This window comes from Salmo trutta, chromosome 34 (assembly GCF_901001165.1).
Source record: "Salmo trutta chromosome 34, fSalTru1.1, whole genome shotgun sequence".
Taxonomy (NCBI): Eukaryota; Metazoa; Chordata; class Actinopteri; order Salmoniformes; family Salmonidae; genus Salmo; species Salmo trutta.
In genome coordinates this window covers 31,856,219-31,872,725 of record NC_042990.1, presented here as the reverse complement: position 1 = coordinate 31,872,725, position 16,507 = coordinate 31,856,219, and the positions used below count along the sequence as shown (strand labels likewise).

At 43.5% G+C, this 16,507-nt stretch overlaps 1 protein-coding gene across 4 annotated transcripts in view; it reads left to right on the top strand.

Annotated features, from left to right (window-relative positions):
• The first annotated feature begins 232 nt into the window (after positions 1 to 232).
• The window catches only part of LOC115174032 (engulfment and cell motility protein 1), a 163,580-nt gene continuing 147,305 nt past the window's right edge, over positions 233 to 16,507 (top strand). For 2 of the 4 annotated variants that reach the window (XM_029732639.1, XM_029732635.1), the window contains exon 1: positions 233 to 378. The gene's annotated coding sequence lies outside the window, so the exon portion shown is untranslated. Of the gene's footprint in view, positions 379 to 6,335; positions 6,467 to 16,507 lie in introns of all 4 variants that reach the window. The other 2 variants (XM_029732637.1, XM_029732640.1) reach the window with 2 other exon arrangements.

The window sequence follows — 16,507 nt, the reverse complement described above, 5'->3', positions numbered from 1 at the left end:
ATCTCTAACAAGCATTCCGTCCCGACCATGCGGTTATAGGCCTAAGCCTACTAATAAATGAAGGACATCAGAGAAAGTGATTAAATATATGAATTGGCACCATACAGTCATTGATTGCCATCCGTGAACGGGGAGTGTCCTGTCGCCCCTTCGATTGTCGGGATTTGTTGTGTTGTAATTGGTCAAAATCCCTAGCATCGTTGCTCGAGTCTCGGAGGAGAGGAGCCAACCAGCAGACGGCGGAGAAAAAGAGGAAGTGAAAACATTATCTGGAGCGGAGCGGAGGAGAGGAGAGCGACAGAATACGCACGACTGACTGAGACACAAACTCTGAACATCAGCGTTTTTGCTACATGAGAAGTTCCATCGCTTGGCCAGGTTGGTAAAAAATAAAACGTTATTTAATTTAGCCTAATAGAAAGCATGCAGTTTCTTCTTTGCGTCTACTAGTTTAGGATACACGCCAGAATGAACTGCTCAATAAATTGTCAATAGTCGCTGTTCGACTCGCTACTGTAGCCAGTATTTCTGCTATTGTTACATTGTATTATACACTATACAGTAGAATAGTTTGCGCGCCCTGGAAATGTTATCAGTCGGCTACTTTTCTGCAGGAGTGGGAGCGCAGTTCTGGGCGCTGCTCTGTCGATGGACAAGCTCGCTCAAAACAGTTCAGCGGCTCATGAAGTTGGCGCGTCCGCGGCCAGCATACAATTCCCCTGCACTGGAATTCCAATGAAATACTACTCGTATGAAGTCGTTGTTTGTTGAAACACAAGTGGATAGCTTGTTTACAAAACACCACTGTCCAGATTTTTATCCCTGGTTGCATTGGCCACTGTAAACAAACCTGAATTACAGGAGAGAAGTCCCTGGTTCAGCTTTGGCCACTGTTGTGTCAACAAACCTTAATTACAGGAGAAAAGTATGCACCCTACGTCCCCTGCTTCCAATGCAGGTGTTTTTGAGCCTATTCACTCTCTCCAGTTTTACTTGTCTTTATTCTAGGATGGAGATGCATGCATGCAGGCTATCGTTTGAACCACAGTAAATTCAATGTCATTAATCACATTGTGGGTATCATTGTAGGCTAGAAGATGCATTCAGGCAGCAGTTTGCCAGCAGATGTTTTCTACAGATTGGATCATTATCCTGAAGTGCTTTGATGCTCTCCTACAAGAAATGGTTGTTTTGAGATCTAAGACGCACACACCCCAGGAGGTTGGTGGCAACTTAATTGGGGAGGACGGGCTCATGGTAATGGCTGGAGTGGAATCAGTGGAATGGTGTCAAAAACAGTTTGATGCCGTTCCATTTTCTCCGTTCCAGCCATTATAATGAGCTGTTCTCCCCTCAGCAGCCTCCACTCTCATGTTATTTGAGCTTCATCTGACTGTCTTGTGTGTTTTGACAGTACCTATGATGATTTCAGAGTCCTCTTCCCAGAGGGCAGTGCAGTTTCTGAGTCCCCAACCTGGTCTCAGAGCATTTTCATATTATTCTATATGTAAATCCGAGACACTCCATTTAGTTACATTTTGTATAAATGAATTTGTTGATGTCCATCACCCATTTTGTGTGATGTTATGAATTACAATTCCTATTATATGTTACGAATTTGCCAAACATACAATATGTTACGAATTTGCTAGATGGCTAACGTTAGCTAGACGGCTAACGTTAGCTAGACGGCTAACGTTAGCCAGGCTAGGGGTTAGGTTTAAGTTTAGGAGTTAGGTTAAAGGGTTAAGGGAAGGGTTGGCTAACATGGTAGGTAGTTGCAAAGTACTGTAGCTAAAAAGTAGTATGTAGTTGACATTTTGCTAATTAGCTAAAATGCTAAAGTTCTCTGTGACGATATATATTCAAACTCGTAACCTGTGGGTTGCTAGACGTTCTCGTTATATGCCCACTCATCCACCCCGACCATGTAACTGTACAAAACGTAACATATCATACTAACTTGAGTGTCTCGGGATTTACATTTACTATGTTACATCTATTGCTATGAGACCAGGCTGGAGCACCTCATCCATGCTCCATTAACCAGAGGAGAGGTGTGTGTTGTGATGGCACAGCAGTGCCAGTGTCATCATGCCAGAGTGACATACACTACCAGTCAACGTTTTGGACACACCTACTCACTCATTCAAGGGTTTTTCTTAATTTTTACTATTTTCTGCATTGTAGAATAATAGTGAAGACATCAAAACTATGAAATAACACATGGAATCATGTAGTAACCAAAAAAGTGTTAAACAAATCAAAATATATTTGAGATTTTTGAAAGTAGCCACCCTTTGCCTTGATGACAACTTTTGCATACTCTTGGCGCAATATAGATAAATATATTTAGATTTGTTTAACCTCTCTAGGGTAGGTGGGACGAAATCGTCCCACCTACGTAACAGCCAGTGGAATCCTGTGGAGCGTTATTCAAATACCTTAGAAATGCTATTACTTCAATTTCTCAAACATATGACTATTTTACACCATTTTAAAGACAAGACTCTTCTTAATCTAACCACACTGTCCGATTTCAAAAAGGCTTTACAACGAAAGCAAAACATTAGATTATGTCAGCAGAGTACCCAGCCAGAAATAATCAGACACCCATTTTTCAAGCTAGCATATAATGTCACAAAAAACAAAACCACAGCTAAATGCAGCACTAACCTTTGATGATCTTCATCAGATGACACCCCTAGGACATTATGTTATACAATACATGCATGTTTTGTTCAATCAAGTTCATATTTATATCAAAAACCAGCTTTTTACATTAGCATGTGACGTTCAGAACTAGCATACCCCCCGCAAACTTCCGGTGAATTTACTAAATTACTCACGATAAACGTTCACAAAAAACATAACAATTTTTTAAAGAATTATAGATACAGAACTCCTCTATGCACTCACTATGTCCGATTTTAAAATAGCTTTTCGGTGAAAGCACATTTTGCAATATTCTAAGTAGATAGCCCGGCATCACAGGGCTAGCTATTTAGACACCCACCAAGTTTAGCCCTCACCAAAGTCAGATTTACTATAAGAAAAATGTTATTACCTTTGCTGTTCTTCGTCAGAATGCACTCCCAGGACTTCTACTTCAATAACAAATGTTGGTTTGGTTCAAAATAATCCATAGTTATGTTCAAATATCCTCTGTTTTGTTCGTGCGTTCAAGACACTATCCGAAGGGTAAATAAGGGTGGCGCGCCCGACGCGTTTCGTGACAAAAAAATTCTAAATATTCCATTACCGTACTTTGAAGCATGTCAACCGCTGTTTAAAATCAATTTTTATGCAGTTTTTCTCGTAAAAAAGCGATAATATTCAGACCGGGAAACCGTGTTTTAGTACAAAGAGAGAGAAAAGAAAAACATGGGGCCGCCTCGGGTATGCGCCTCAGCTCATTGTCCTCTGATAGACCACTTACCAAAGGCGCTAATGTTTTTCAGCCAGGGGTTGGAATTACATCATTCAGCTTTTTCCCGGGTTCTGAGAGCCTATGGGAGCCGTAGGAAGTGTCACGTTACAGCAAAGATCCTTTTCAATAAACAGAGTCAAGAAGCTCAAGGAATGGTCAGAGAGGGCACTTCCTGTACAGAATCTTCTCAGGTTTTTGCCTGCCATATGAGTTCTGTTATACTCACAGACACCATTCAAACAGTTTTAGAAACTTTAGGGTGTTTTCTATCCAAAGCCAATAATTATATGCATATTCTAACCAGATTAAATCAGGTACGTTTTTTTATCCGGCCGTGTAAATACTGCCCCCTAGCCCTAACAAATTAACACTTTTATGGTTAATACATGATTCCATATGTGCTATTTCATAGTTTTGATGTCTTCACTATTATTCTACAATGTAGAAAATAGTAAAAAAATAAAGAAAAACCCTTTAATTGAGTAGGTGTGTCCAAACTTTTGACTGGTACTGTGAACACACACAGAACATACTGGCTCCCACTGAGTATGGCTGCTAGATGTTATGGGTGTCAGGATGGCAGTAGGTAGATGCTGCTATATTGGAAGTACTGTATTTATGGAGTATCATTGGACATGAAGGCCAGTGTAGACTAGGTTAAGATAATGTGTATTGATATTGGCCTTGGATTGGGTTCCTAATAATAATAATAATAATTTGGTGGTTGTTTACATTTGTCCCATTTCACACATGTACACGTGTGTATTAATACCCATGTGTGAATTAGAATAGTTTTTTTGCATATCCCAACTCCCCCTGAGACACCCTCGGTGGGGTCATGGCCAGGGTCAGCCATTATCAACAATGACCCTGGAGCGATTATGGTTAAGTGATTTTTCACCTTGTTGGCTCTGGGATTCGACCTAGCGACATTTTGGTTACTTGCTCAGCGCTTTAACCGCTAGGCTACCTGCCGCCCTCAAAGTTGCCCACCGTTACATGGTTCCTCTGTTTCATCTACATGTTCTGCCATAAGGAGTTTTGGTATGAGGGTTATGATTGAGATTGCCTGATTTTAACAAGTTGTAGTGTACTGTATGCTTTCATCTGACAAGATCATTTTGGAAGTCAAATTGTGACAAAGTACAAATCTGTGTCAAAATTGATGTGGTGTCACACACTTGATGCTTCCATAACTCTACACAACAATCTAGTCTTACATCCTTTTCCTAAATGTCCTAACTCTTCTTCACTCCTGGAGGACCGGTGTGTCAGGTCTGAAAGGCCTTGACTAGCAGCCCAGAAGTGATGTGTGTCAGGTCTGGAAGACCTCGACTAGCAGCCCAGAAGTGATGTGTGTCAGGTCTGGAAGACCTCGACTAGCAGCCCAGAAGTGATGTGTGTCAGCAAAATATCATCAATTTTATAGACACCTGAAGAACAGTATGTCAAAGGAATGTACACACAGGGGAAATACTATTTTACTGGTCATAACACACACACACACACACACACACACACACACACACACACACACACACACACACACACACACACACACACACAGGGGAGAAGAGTGTTTAACTGGTCATAACAAGTGTCTGCTAACTTCTCGACTAAATAAAAATGTCTAAAACCCTAAAGGGTCTTACTGAAAATGACACCATGTTAATTGTTCCAGCCTTGGTTTTCCCCTCAAATGTTTCCCATTATAAGCCTCATTGATGAAGAGGAATTCAGTTTAAGCACAGTAATAATGTGGAGATCAGCGTGTGTAATAAACAAGACTCTCCGAGTAGGACTGCTGATATAGGATCACGTCCTCCCTGTCCATAATAATCTGAATTATTATCACCTAAAAAGCTGAACTCATCCCAAATCAGCACTCCTACTCTGAGACGCTTGATACATACTTTGTCCCCAGATTAGGTTTCTGACTGAAAGGAGTGTTGATTTGGGATCTCCACTTTGAGAGAGAGGGGTGGTGGGTGGTGGGGGCTCATTCAGATTCACCACAAATGCGCCTGGGTGCTCATAAATTATACTCTGCAGTTTGGCCCCCTCCCACCTCCAAGTGCAACCTTCGCAATTTCTGAGTAGAAAACCTCGCCTGGCAGTCGTCCTCTGTCTGTCTCTCTCTCTGATTTAAGGGCAACACAGTTCCCTCGAGTAGGTTTGACATTCTGTTATCCTACAGCCAGCTCAACAGAGTTAACTGTACCGTTCACAAATAAATAATCAGGTAAATGATAGTATCTCCTCACCTGCCCACTCCACTAATATTCCAGTTGTACTCAACAAGACTTTGGTCCTAATGAGTTTAGTGTTTGTCAGAGGTTCGTGACTGTTTTGTTTTTAGCATCCCACCACCACAGACCATCCCTCCCCACAGATATTTCAACCAGTTTGCTAACTGATAGTTATGTACTCGGTCTACCCTTTTCCAGCTGTCTGTGGAAGACTTGGTATGTAGCGTTTTGGTATTTAGTTCCCTGTAGTATGAACCAGTCAGATGAACGTTTTAGTGTTTTGCATTTATCTAAGTATAGCCTAGCAGGGTGTGGGTGTGTGGTTTTGCTCTCTGGTGTGTGTGTGTGTGTGTGTGTGTAGGCAGCGTGGTGCTGTGGTGTGGATGATGTTGGATGTGTTGATCATATTTCTCTGTTATATACATGTGGTCTCCATTAGCTGGAGCATCCTGGTGTACAACCCAGGCGTTCACACAGGTTGACTCCAGCTGTGGACTGTTGTGTTAGAGTATCGGTCACTGGTCTCTCCTACTGCTGCGTTCATTGGAGCGACCCTCTTCTCGTCACGCTCCTGCTCTCTTCAACCTCTCCTTTTCTCTCTTTTTTTTCCTTCTCTCCATCGCTGTCGTCGATCTCCACGTGAAAATATTATGAAGGGGACTGCTGATGTACACGGATCAGTGAGAAATCCAGCCTTGATCCTGATGTCTTGACCGGGATGAAGACAGCCGGTGTAAAAATCCACCCCTCTGCTCCTCTGATGCACAGACACTGCCACAAGATAAAGGTCATAGTATATTCATTCAGTGGTTATCAGAGTTCTACACTAAAACGACAGGATCACTCTCCCTGGTCACTGGGCCCAGTGCCTTCTGCTAATGTATAGCTCCTGTTAGTGTTTCCCCTAATTTTCAGGGCGTGGTACAAAAGCCCCAAAAACAACATCCAAGCCCCCTGGCATAATTTCTCTAGCCTGCTTTTGTTTGTCTATATACTATGGTATTTACGGTATGTTAATAGCTGCACACACCTCTGTTCTGATCCCGTCTCTACTGGAGACTATATAGCCTCTGATCTGATCCCGTCTCTACTGTAGACTATATAGCCTCTGTTCTGATCCCGTCTCTACTGTAGACTATATAGCCTCTGTTCTGATCCCGTCTCTACTGGAGACTATATAGCCTCTGTTCTGATCCCGTCTCTACTGTAGACTATATAGCCTCTGTTCTGATCCCGTCTCTACTGGAGACTATATAGCCTCTGTTCTGATCCCGTCTCTACTGGAGACTATATAGCCTCTGTTCTGATCCCGTCTCTACTGGAGACTATATAGCCTCTGTTCTGATCCCGTCTCTACTGGAGACTATATAGCCTCTGTTCTGATCCCGTCTCTACTGGAGACTATATAGCCTCTGTTCTGATCCCGTCTCTACTGGAGACTATATAGCCTCTGTTCTGATCCCGTCTCTACTGGAGACTATATAGCCTCTGTTCTGATCCCGTCTCTGCTGGAGACTATATAGCCTCTGTTCTGATCCCGTCTCTACGGTAGACTATGTAGCCTCTGATCTGATTCTGTCTCTACGGTAGACTATGTAGCCTCTGATCTGATCCCGTCTCTACGGTAGACTATGTAGCCTCTGATCTGATCCCGTCTCTACGGTAGACTATGTAGCCTCTGATCTGATCCCGTCTCTACGGTAGACTATGTAGCCTCTGATCTGATCCTGTCTCTACACTGACAGTGATTCACAGGCCTGTCCCTTACCCTGATGGAGAGCACTACATCACATTCTCCCTACGCTGTAGCTCTGCCGTCCGTGTGTGTCTGCGTGTGTCTCTCCCTCCCTGCTCCCTGTCTGTGCCTTGTGCAGCATGGACGTGGCATGCCAGTCATAGCCACAGCGCTCTTCTCCTCCGTCTCTCTCCTCTCCCCCCTGCTGCTCACAGCGCATGATGCAGGTCTCATCAAAGCCTGGCCCTGATGGGAGAGGGCAACACATGGATGGATGGATTGTGAGATGGACTGGAAATAAAGCACAGTGTTAGATTGGATGGAGGGAGAGAGATGGATGGATGGATGGACCAGGTTGCTTGGTTTCTAAGAAACCATGAGCTCTCTTGCTCTCTCTCACTCTGTGTGTCTCTCTTACTCCTTCCCCCCTCCCTTGACTGACCCTCTTGTTATCTCTTTGATCTGTTTCTCATTTCCACTCCAGTATGGTCTGGCTATGCAAATGAAGCCATAGCCTAATGAAACAACACTACGTACGCTAACCAAATTGATGGGCTCCTTTTTACCACATCAAGGAAAGAAAATTGCATAAGGCTGGCATTTAATAATTATGATACCAAGATGTTTGATTTGAAAGAGACTAATATTTGAGAGATATTGTGGAGATTTGTTTTAAGGATGTAGTACTAGCTAAATTAACTAATTTATTCATTTCCAAACACTGATTAGGTCTACAAATGTGTTAATGCTTTCTCTGCGAGAGCTTGTTTCATACTTCTTCTGTGGTGTTGTGATCTTTATACTGACCCTGAATTCTGGATACCAGTAAAGCTGGATAAGACTGTGTGTTGTGTTGTGGTGGAGTCATGTTCCCAGGGCAGTGATACACTGTCTTAAGTTGACTGTGTCATTCATTGCAGGCTGACCTTGAGTTTAACAACAGCTCACAAACACAACACCTGGAATCTGTCAGATAATAAAAAATTCAAGAAAAGCAGTGGGTTTGTCCCAAATAGCATTTCAACCTATTCACTATGTAGTGCACTACGTTTGCTGAGGGCCCATAGGGCTTTGCTCAAAAGTAGTGCTCTATAATGTAGGGAATAGGGTGCCATTTGGGACGCATACAGAATCTGTGATGTTTTCTCGGTGTCTTTTCAGCCAGTCATTTTCTGCCAGTTTCAGCCTCTGTAATATTCATCTTTGTCCTGAAATGAGGAGCCTGTCTGCCTGTGTGGTGATTCTGAATCTGCTCACAGAGCATCTGCCGGACACTCCAGATTAGAACGTCGGGAGCCATAACAACTGCTCCGGTTTGGATTATGTATCGCTCGTTGTCAGGGTGATTTGGCGCCCCTCCCCCCTGTCTGTCACATCCCTTGCTCTCCCAGGAGGCAGAGGTGTATTCAGTTACAGCAACATCTGTGGAAGTTGGCTTACCCCTGCACACACACACGCACACACCTGGTGGGACCAACTGGAGCGTGGGGAGGGGGGGGGGCTAGCTGTGAGGAGATTTGTTTCTCTTTTCCTTGTGTGGATTTATCTTCTGCGGTTGCTACAGCAGAGCAGACAGTGTTGGGAATAGGGGCCCATAGGGGCTCTGGTTAAAGCTAGTGCACTATGTAGTGGACAGCCTGTTTGGGTCAACATTGCAGCTGGATGGAAGAGGACCCTCAAGGCATTTTCTTATTTTTCTGAACTGGAATTCTCACTGTCCCTGACTGTCACCATTGTTGGCAAGTCAATCCCCCCACCACATCTGCAGGCCACCTGCTGTAGAACTTTGTCACAGATTCTCAGATTCTGCACTCCCCAGAGCGAGTGTCTACAAATAAAGAGGGACAGTGCTTTTGATGCCAGCAGCAGCACTTGCCGCTCTAATAGTCTAGGACTGGCTGGCTGGCTGGCTGGGCTGGAGGCTTGTGTGTTGAAGGTAGTCTCTTTGCCTGGAGGGGCAGACTGACATCTGTCTAACTGGTCTGTGTACATTTCTGAATCCAGACAGACGGTCTGGATAGAATGAAACAACATGAAGGAAGGAAGGAAGGAGCCCCAGTAGAAAACAGGACAGAGTGTGTCCTTAGAATGGGGTGGGGGAGGGGGAATGCCCCAGACTAGTGGAAGGTGAGCTACCACTTCCTGTTGCTGCATCATGTGATGTGATCTATTTCCTGTACGAACGGATACTTTGCAGGAAACAAGGCAACACACAGTGTCATCTTACAACCCCTTTTGCTGTGGTTGTTTCTCCATATATTCATATGAGTCTGGCCTCTTGAGTTAAACACACCATGTGAAACAAGATCTGTTGTTCCTCTGAATTCACAGCATCGTGACAAATGGATGCTATTTGATGACATCATTATAATGACATATTACCTGTTGCAATGAGAGCTCAGTTTGAAGCACAGCAGAGGCCTTGTTCTTCATGTTCTCTCTCCCTGTTACACATAAGTATGGGTTACATGCAATAATTAACCCAGAAAAAAAAAACAATTATGTCGTTTTAAATTCTCTTTATGTTCATGATGTTCATATCCCAAAATAGACTAGAGTTCAATCGCATGAAACTGTACTGCACCATAAGTGGAGGGTGTGAGTCCCCTGAGCAGTGTCGTAGAAATTTTACTAGAGGAAAGAATAACAGCCCTCTGCAAACCCAATGAACGGTTTAGCCCAGGGTTCCTCAACTGACGGCCCACGGACCGAATTTGGCCCACCTGCCATTTAAAACTTATTATTATTATATATTTTTTTTAATTTGCCCCACCAATTAATTTTTATGGGAAATCTGTTCCAAAGTATTCTCACGCATAATAGAGAGATATACGCTGAGTGTACAAAACATTAGGAACACCTTCCAAATATTGAGTTGCACCCCCTTTTGCCAATCTACACGGATTGCATTGGATTTAACAGGTGATATCAATAAGGGATCATAGCTTTCACCTGGATTCATCTGGTCAACCTATGTCATTGAAAGAGCAGAGGTTCCTAATGTTTTGTACACTCAGTGTATGATCGCATACAAATGTATGCAAGATTTGAAAACAAATGTTTTAGTAAAATAATTCATCTGTTTGGGCTTCTTGTGGTCAATTTGAGTCTATAAATGATTTGTAATTATGTTCCGCCCCCCCCCCCCCCCGACCATCCGCTCAAGAAAACATCTGCCCACGGCTGAATCTAGTTGATGATCCCTGTTTTAGTCTGACTGAAGCAGAGGGATGAAAGGCCTATGCTGCATCCCAAATCAATCTAGTGCACTACTTAACCCAGGCCCATAGGACAATGGTCAAAAGTAGTGTGCTATGAAGGGATAGGGTGCCATTTGGGATGCAACCCTGGTGCCCAGGTCCAGCACCCTGCAGTGGGGTCAGAGGGTCCATGTCTAGCACCCTGCAGTGGGGTCAGAGGGTCAATGTCTAGCACCCTGCAGTGGGGTCAGAGGGTCCATGGCTAGCACCCTGCAGTGGGGTCAGAGGGTCCATGGCTAGCACCCTGCAGTGGGGTCAGAGGGTCCATGTCTAGCACCCTGCAGTGGGGTCAGAGGGTCCATGTCTAGCACCCTGCAGTGGGGTCAGAGGGTCCATGGCTAGCACCCTGCAGTGGGGTCAGAGGGTCCATGGCTAGCACCCTGCAGTGGGGTCAGAGGGTCCATGGCTAGCACCCTGCAGTGGGGTCAGAGGGTCCATGTCTAGCACCCTGCAGTGGGGTCAGAGGGTCCATGTCTAGCACCCTGCAGAAAAACACCATCACACCACCTCCTCACCAAAAATCTCACATTTCTACTCATCAGACCAAAGGACAGATTTCCACCGGTCTAATGTCCATTGCTCATGTTTCTCGGCCCGAGCAAGTCTCTTCTTCTTAATGGTGTCCTATACTAGTGGTTTCTTTGCAGAAAATCGACCATGACGGCCTGATTCACGCAGTTTCCTCTGAACAGATAATGTTGAGATGTCTGTTATTTGAACTCTGTGAAGCATTTATTTGGGCTGCAATTTCTGAGGCTGGTAACTAATGAACTTATCCTCTGCAGCAGAGGTAACTCTGGGTCTTCCTTTCCTGTGGTGGTCCTCATGAGAGCCAGTTTCATCATAGTGCTTGATGGTTTTTGCGACTGCACTTGAAGAAACTTATAAGGTTATTGAAACTTTCTAGATTGACTTAACTTCATGTCTTAAAGTCATGATGGATTGTCATTTCTCTTTGCTTATTTGAGCTTTTCTTTCCATAATATGGAATTGATATTTTGCCTAATAGGGCTATCTTCTGTATACCATCACTACCTTGTCACATCACAACTGATTGGCTCAAACGCATTAAGAAGGAAAGAAAATCCACAAATTAACTTTTTATCAAGGCACACCTGTTAATTGAAATGCATTCCAGGTGAGTACCTCATGAAGCTGGTGGAGAGAATGCCAAGTGTGCAAAGCTGTCATCAAGACAAAGGGTGGCTACTTTGAAGAATATAAAATATATTTTGTTTTGTATAACACTTTTTTTGGTTACTACATGATTCCATATGAGTTATTTAAATGGTGTGTGTGTGTGTGTGTGTGTGTGTGTGTGTGTCTTATACACGACTTTGACACACATACACTACATGTGTACAATAAATACACACATTTATTTTATTCCTCTTGTATTCTGTCCATGTGACAAATAGTTTGTTTTTATTGGCTTTGTAAAGGCATGGGTTTAGAGATGAGGGTGGTAAAGCAAACAATGGCGGCATGAGGTAAGTGGCAGTAAAAGATGGAGTCTGCAGTAGGGGGAAACGGCACCAATGGCCGGCCCCACCACCTCTCTTGTTTTTGTTGCTGAACTAAGGGTGATTTGTCTTTATTTTTAATATACATGTTGTTCTCTTCTATCGGTTGTGCAATGATGTCAGAGGGGAAAAACTGTGTTGGTTGTTTGCAGTAACTGTTATGTTGTAATATTGCAAACGGATGTGGCTGTTTCCTCATGAAGGATTCCAGCTTTTAAATGTCCCCAGCCAGCAGTATACAGTGTCATTTCTCTGACGTAGCTAGGCCCCACACAGCCTGGGCTATTGGCAGAGATGATTGAGGTGGAGGGTTGTTGAAAGTGGTGCATGTAGCTAGCTACTAGCTGTTCAGTGAGCCTGATCTGCAGAGGTGAGGAATTACACTGTGGTCCTAGTACTTCTGGCAGCAGGGATTGGGGTACAGGTTGAACTCTGTTGTGGGACGGACGGACGACTGTGTTTTGTAAAATCCAGGCCTCCCTGGAACTCACCCAAGCCTGCTGGAGGTGGGGGTATCAGTCACAGCTGGGGGGCCAGGGGGGCCCAGGGAGTGGTAAGAGGACAGCTGGCAGAACGAGAGGGTGTGTTTTGTGTGCCTCCACTAGCACTATGAGCGTCCATGTGATTGAAGATCACAGTATCTCCTTTGTTCCCCTCTGCCTGATCTGCCGTGCTGGTCACAGATTGAGACTCTGTCTGGTCTCCAGTGCTGGTCACAGAGTGACTCTCTGTCTAGTGAGCACTGGTGACTGTGGCCATTCACAGCGTTCTGCACCTCAGCAAGAGGAGAGTGGGGGGAGGGGGAGATGCAGAGCTGTCTCTCCTGACAAGATCCCTCTGCACTGTGTTGTTCCTCTACCGTGGGCGTGTGTGTCCTGTGAATGGGAGGATGTTTGGGACCAGCACGTTAATTGCATTTTATTTATTAAGAAATAAAGGTTAACAGGGTGTCATATTGAGACCAAGTCTCTTTTTCAAATGAGCCTGCACAATACAAACACACACGTCAATACCAAACACAATAAAAGTACAAAATTACCTAACTTAGATCATTCCCTACTAATGTTTTACATTCCCTAAAGGGCAACAGGCAATCAAGCCTGAGCCTCCCCTGCAACATAATCCACATCTGTGGAGCATAAAAACTAGAACCATCTCTCCCTAAAGCAGAAGCCACCCTTGGAACCTCTTGCACTATCCAATCTTGTGCTCTTGTAGTGTATTCTATGGTGGCCTTGACCAGTGTGGTCAGATACGTTGGAAGTTTCTCCAGGAGCGCTTTGTAAATGAACAGAAGGGAATGCTGCTCTCTTCTTACATACAGAGGCCCAACCCACCTTTTGATACAATACACAATGGTGAGTTCTAAAACCATCACCAGTCATTTTTTACATTTTATCTAACTAGGCAAGTTAGTTAAGAACAAATTCTTATTTTCATTGATGGCCTAGGAACAGCAGGTTAACTGCCTTGTTGGGACAGAACAACAGATTTTTACCTTGTCAGCTCGGGGATTTGAACTTGTAACCTTTCGGTTACTAGTCCGACGCTCAAACCACTAGGCTACCTGCCAGTGATGAATCTAAGGGCACAATGGGAAACAGCATCTAGAGGTTTAGGTGTGGAATCTTCTGCATGCCAGTAGATTATATCCCGGTAATCTAAAACAGACAAAAGTTGCCTGGACAACTTCCTGTCTATTATCAAAAGACAGACATGCTCTATTTCTGTAAAAATAATCCAATTTTGAGCATCAATTTCTTTACCAGCTCAGTAACATGCATATTTATCATCTAGCCAGATACCAAATTTTATTTGTCACGTGCCGAATACAACAGGTATAGACATTACTGTGAAACGCTGACTTACAAGCCCTTAACCAACAATGCAGTTTAAAGAAAAATAAGAGTTAAGAAATAATATACAAAAAAAATAAGTAACACAATAAAATAACAATAACGCTGTTATGTAGAGGGGTACCGAGTCGATGTGCGGGTGTACATGTACAGCTTAGTCAAGATATTTACCAGAGGGAACTATGTAGAGGGGTACCGAGTCGATGTGCGGGTGTACATGTACAGCTTAGTCAAGATATTTACCAGAGGGAACTCGTTCAATTTGTGTTCCGTTCAGGCTAGTAATTTCAAGGTCACTTAAGGCGACGTTATGGTACCTAGATAATAGCATGAATTGAGTTTTGTTTACATGAAGTATTAACTTAAGATCCAAGATGGACTTCTGTAAGGCATGACAGTGCCAGAAGCCCTGGAGGCAGTGCTGTAATGCACCGTCATGTGTATAATGTCACTGCTACTGCAGAGTATTACTGCCTGTGATCAGTCATCACAGCTAGCTAGAGGATAATAGCATGCCTCGGCTTTATTCTCAAAGACAATGGTCGCGTCCCAAATGGCACCCTATTCCCTTCATTGTGCACTACTTTTGACCAGGGCTCCAAAGAGCAGGAGGACCCATAAGGCCCTGGTCAAAAGTAGTGCACTATATAGGGATCAGGGGGGCATTTGGGACACATACAATGGTTATTGTTAAAAGTGTATGTTCCATTTAGATTTATGGGCCAATGAGAAATGAAACTGCTGCTGTGTGAATCCTCCTGCATACCAAGGTACACTGTGAACTGAGGCAACCTTTCTGTTTATAAAATGCAGTGTGTGTGTGTGGCTTACAGCATGTTTATTTTTGTTGCTCTAAAGAATGCATTATTTTCCTGTTAGTGGGAATGGGGTGGAAGGAGAAGAGGAATATGTCTCTCTCTGTTGCCTTGTCATGACAACTCCTGAATACATTGGTTATCACAAGTCTGTGTCATATACACTGCTATAGCAGATTCCCCTTATTCCGGTTCTGAAGGACTTTCCTTTGACTTACTTTTGATTTCGATAAACACTTTCAGGGCTCCCACTGATGTTGAGGCCGACGGTCTCTGAAGCTTTTATTTCAAGTAGGACATGTAAAAATAGCAGCAAATCAATCCCAAATGTTCCCCGCTCGGGCTCTTTCAGGTCTCAATCTAGGGTAGCAGAAACCAACAGGGATTTGGTGACATGGGACAGTATATCTTCAGCACCACCTGACTGGCTGACTATGACTGACTGTATGGCTGGCTGACTGACTGACTGTAAGGCTGTATTCCCATTTTTATCCCTTCAACTAGAAGTGTGCACTTGTTCACTCAACTCATATATTTACAAGCATGTCTCTGTCTGACGCTGTCTTTCTGTCTGACACGCTCTCTCTCTCGCTCTCTCGCTCTCTCTCTTTATTTCAATTGGAAAATAGACTTATGCTTTGGCTATTCTTCAGAATAGTCTCAATTCATAAGAGCTTAGTTAGTGAGCTGCTATTGTTTAATAAGCCTTTAGAACTAAAGCTCTTGTCTAAATGCACTGTATTCACACATGAACCATTGTGTAGGTTTATGGTTGTTATGACATTTAAAGCTCTACAGCACAAATGACTGGGTCTCTTCTCCTATTCACTGTACTGTAGTAGCGTTCCAAATGGCACCCCAATTCCCTATAGAGTGCACTAATATGACCAGAGCCCTATGCCATTTGAGACGCACCCTGTGTGTCTGTTGGAGGCGCATCATCTTGTTGTTGGGCAAGAAGAAGAAGGGTGTACTGGCACGAGAAGTGCAGTCGCAATTATTATGTTTTTGTTTGCTGGTTCCGTCAGGGGGAAGAGGATTAGCTTATTTTAGGCTTGGGTTGTGTGTTTTTTTTTCTTCTCCATAAATGAGTGAAGCAAAGCGTTATGCGACAGTATTGTGCTTGCTTAATCCCTCTGCTCTTTGACTCCAATTATTGATTTGTAAAAAATATACACTACCGTTCAAAAGTTTGGGGTCACTTAGAAATGTCCTTGTTTTTGAAAGAAAAGCTTATTTTTTTACCATTAAAATGACATCAAATTGATCAGAAATGCAGTGTAGACATTGTTAATGTTGTAAATGGCTATTGTAGCTGGAAACGGCAGATTTTTTTAATGGAATATCTACATAGGCGTACAGAGGCCCATTATCAGCAACCATCACTCCTGTGTTCCAATGGCACGTTGTGTTAGCTAATCCAAGTTAATCATTTTAAAAGGCTGATTAATCATTAGAAAACCCTTTTGCAATTATGTTAGCACAGCTGAAAACAGTTGTTCTGATTTAAAGACGCTATAAAACTGGCCTTCTTTAGACTAGTTGAGTATCTGGAGCATCAGCATTTGTGGGTTCGATTACAGGCTAAAGAACTTGCTTCTGAAACTCGTCAGTCTATTCTTGTGCTGAGAAATGAAGG